This window comes from Palaemon carinicauda, chromosome 9 (genome assembly GCF_036898095.1).
Source record: "Palaemon carinicauda isolate YSFRI2023 chromosome 9, ASM3689809v2, whole genome shotgun sequence".
NCBI lineage: Eukaryota > Metazoa > Arthropoda > Malacostraca > Decapoda > Palaemonidae > Palaemon > Palaemon carinicauda.
This window is the reverse complement of record NC_090733.1, coordinates 6,131,531-6,136,044: the sequence shown is the minus strand read 5'-3', so window position 1 is coordinate 6,136,044 and position 4,514 is coordinate 6,131,531. Positions and strand designations below refer to the sequence as shown.

General features: G+C 36.2%; 1 pseudogene; it reads left to right on the top strand.

Moving 5' to 3' along the window:
- The first annotated feature begins 1,442 nt into the window (after window positions 1-1,442).
- On the top strand, window positions 1,443-3,378 carry LOC137646251 (uncharacterized; annotated as a pseudogene).
- Window positions 3,379-4,514: the final 1,136 nt, after the last annotated feature.

Here is a 4,514-nt window from a genome sequence, read left to right as displayed (position 1 = left end):
ATATATATATATATATATATATATATATATATATATATATATATATATATATACATATATATATATATATATATATATATATATATATATATATATATATATATACATACATATATATATGTGTGTGGGTCTCTGTGTGTATAATATATACGTGTGCGTGTATTTATATATATATATATATATATATATATATATATATATATATATATATATATATATATATATATATATATATATATATATGTATATATACATATATATATATATATATATATATATATATATATAATTATTAATATTATTATAATTATTACTATTATTATTATTATCATTATCATAAATATTATTACTATTACTATTATTATTGTCAAGCTGTCTATATATAAGAATTTCAGATCACAACGTAAATGAAGCAGTTACCCATCAAATGAGAACGGCGCCGTAATAGAGGAGTTTACCCTCTAAATCTGTTTTCTGCTCCCAAAGCCCCGCCCCTTATTGCAGTATCGTTTGGGAAAAAAAATTTCGCACCCAGGGGTGCAAATCTCAGATCCGTTGGCAGCCACCAAGCGTATGTAAGCAGTCTTAGAATGACCATGTCATGTCCTGGAGATTGACCTTTTTAGAGCACCGGTGTTTGCCAAAATCGGCACACTAGTACATGCATCAGGTAAAAATAAAAGATTTTTGACAGGGGTTGCCACTGCTACAAGCAATGGCTCACTTATATGTTTTTTGGCCCCTGATAACAATCTGCACATTTCTTCACAGCAGCCCTGAATCCAGAGTGGTACTAACAGAACTGCAACTGATGACTAATAAGTTATCGGGTGGGTGTCTATGTCTTACCGCATTTACGTCAGTTTTGGTCAGTGTTGATTAGTTGTCCTGTTTGTCAAGAGTAGACGCATTAATATAGGTCTTGAAGGTGGTGAAGTGGCTTTCCATAAGGACGTCGACTTTGGTCATCAGGGATGGCGGTGTGAACAGGTCCGGGTAAGCGTCATACCCAAAGTGCATGAAGTAGGTTCACTTGACAAGGAGAGCTGATTGTGGGAGGTTGCAAGCGAGCAACACTGGTCCTTTCACCGGGGATGAGCAAAGCTTTTTGATTCCCCAACGGCTGTTAAGAGAGCCGGAAAAGCTTGGCTATATGAGCGGCAGGCGAGGATGAGTACTGCTCCTGAGGGCATCATACGATATTGGGGAATCCTCTTTATCCTATTGCCAGTCAAAGATTCCAGGGAAAGTGTCCCCAGAGCTTACTGCAAGGACATAGACTGCATTCTTGCTTAAGCGAATCACACACTTGATGCAAAACTGAACTTCAGCGTGCTGGAACTAAGCGAACACTTCCCTGATGGCAAAGGGTGGCAGTTTCAATGATGCAGTATGTGCCGCAGTCAGGATTGGTGGGCAGCATCGTAACAATGTAGGGTGCAATGGTGGACAGAAAAAAGGCGGTGAGTAGCTGATAACTCCAAGGGTCACCAATGTGCGAGGTGGTTGTTGACAGAAAGCAATAACATTACAGTGTATGAAACACGTGCAGCACACCAAACACAACTAGCTTGAAGGTTGTATGCAAGAATCTCCTATGAACATTTGAAATAATATATAAGAATTATTTCACAATATGGGCACACTCGATTAGCGGGAAGCCTCAAACCTCTGCAGTTGCCGCGAAGTGACGAAACTTGAAATATTGATGAGGTTTTGAGCGTCTTCACTTAAGACCATGCCATTTTCCATCAGTTCTTGAAGGAACTAAAAGGAGATGCATTCAGTAGGTCCTTTCCAGCCATGGCTACTGAAGAATTTATTGGATAAATATTCTGGAATAGAGCAACGTGAGATCCTCATAATTCACTACACAAAATTAGCAGTAAAAACCTACATTAGGTAGATATAAGCGATAAATGGTGTGTGTACCTTTTTCCTGTATTGAAATGTACTATAAATCATCACCATTTATTGCCTTTTAAAAGAGAGAGAGAGAGAGAGAGAGAGAGAGAGAGAGAGAGAGAGAGAGAGAGAGAGAGAGAGAGAGAGAGAGAGAGAGAGAGAGAGATTTTTCCAACCAAGAGGCCGGAAAGATAACCACGGAAAATTTGAAAGTAAAATGAGAATCATTTGTATATATGTTTAAACAATATGTTTTATGCAAATATTATTGAATTCTTAAAGTAAAAGGAGGAATTAATTTATATTGCCTTGTAAGGTTAGATGATTTTGCCATGGAACTTCCAAGTACAATGAAATAATTAGACAGGGCTTTCCTGAAATTTAAACCACTGCTTAATAGCACACCTGGTGTGGTGTACAGGGCTGTTCGCTTTGTATCATCTCTCCAGGTATAGGTAAAAAAAATAAAGTTTTGTCCCTCCTTATCTAAAACATAATTCTGTATTATGCGTATTATGCTTCTCATCCAGTGATCCAATACAGTTAGAAAAATTCCATCTTTTGTAAATAAAGAATTCTAGAGTTGTAACACAAACTTCCTTAGTCGGATACAGTAAATATTTATTGGTTAAAGCCTTGCAAATAAAATAGTGAGTTTCCTTTACGTATTCTAAAATAGTACTTCTACCACGACGAAAACGCAAAGCCAAAGTTCGAGAAGATTCACCAGTAGCAAAAAGGAGAGAAAATATGTTAAGATTTTGTTTATCATAACCCTACTACTTGACATTTTTTTTAAACTTATGTAGGCCTTTGTCACATTTTGCTCTATTGATAGAACTTTTAATGTATCTTTCAGATTTTCTGTTAAAAGAAAATGAAAAAGCTAAAAACTATTATAGGAAATAAATCAAGAATTTCAAAATCCCAAATCAGGTGTTGGAACTTCGGAAATGGTTCTTAGTATTTAGCCCTATTTCACCCAGTTGTCATTTTTGAAAGACATTTATCTGCCAGAATCTAAGAGCTTAATTCTGAACCAAGGAGAAAAACACCAGAATAACTGACGATGACATACTTGCACCTGGTGATGACAATGAATCGCATGCAAGTCATGTTTCTGCATCACTCGTGTCACATACTTCTAGGTCACCCTCTTCATCTTCTCCTTGACACCGGATAAACATCTCAAGGTAATGGTTGGCAAAAAAAAATCCGCCGTCTAAAAAGTAACGAAAATCAAATCTTGATTACAGGGCAAGAAAAAAAATGAGCAACTCATTGAAACTGAAAAACAGAAGTTAGAATTCTTAAGAAAGTATCAGGATGAATTGAATAATGGAAATTTGCTTTTTTTCGAAAGAATGATACTTTACATGAAGAAACTAAACCCCACAAATACAAAATCTTTTCTTGAAAGAAATGGAAGGAATAGAACAGAACGAGAGGACAGGTGCCCATTATTGGGCGTAGTTTTGATTACCACTAAACTATTTTTTAAATAAATCTTTTTTATTAAAACCTAATACAGGCAATTATCTGTTTTTGCTTTGATGTATTTTTCAATTAATCATGATTTATATAATTTTCTCAGGAAATAGCCAAATTTGTAGTTACTGTATTTCAGCCCCCTGGACCAAAGGATTATAGTTAATATCTTTCAAACCAATCGATTTAAATGTATGATGCTTTGAAACAATTACCCACACCTTCCCATTTATTTTTTATAAAAAAAAAAAATCCATGTCCAAACATAGATCTTAAAAGCACTTTACTCTTGAATTTTAGGACATGTCAAGGCCTATCCGGTCAATATTTACGAATTCATTTGATTAGTAATTTTGGGGGCGCCTACTTATTCCTCCTACCACCCACCCACCTTTCCTCATTGTTTAAGCCTCAATTCCCCGCCTGTGTTTTCATCTTCTTTGTTTTTTGTCTGCTTACTTTCTCAATTTTCATTATGTATTTTATCATTACTGGTATTTTTTTCCAATTTCTTTTTTATTTATATCCTACATCAAAGTATTTCTCTCTCTCTCTCTCTCTCTCTCTCTCTCTCTCTCTCTCTCTCTCTCTCCTCTCTCTCTCTCTCTCTCTCTCTCCTCTCTCTCTCTCTCTTCAATACTTAATAAATAATGAATACCATGCACGTGGAGAGGGTATTCGATAACAAATGTGTACATATGAGGGATGGTTAATTCATGACAATAATTGGGCACGTGTGTTATTTAATTTCGTATAACTATGGATAATTAGACCATCGTCGTTATCGGTGTCCATGGTGATGTTGATGAGTTCTACACCTTCATGTATATTTTTCGAACAATCAGGACCTTCTCAGAACACCAGCTTTGGCTCCTGAAGCTACGATTGCAGATCTGTCCGAGTGAATCTCCATAACATTGAATGCACATGTTGCCTCATACAGCTCCACACTTGTTCGATGGTGTTTAACTCAAGATGGGCAGGTGGCAGCCGGAGGACCTCATGACCCCAACATCAGATAATTAATGCTGGTTCTTCTTGCAGATCAGTAGGAGCTCAGGGCGCAGTTCTTGTGCTGGGAATAGTATCCTGCAGCACTCCAGCCATGTCTCTACTTCTGT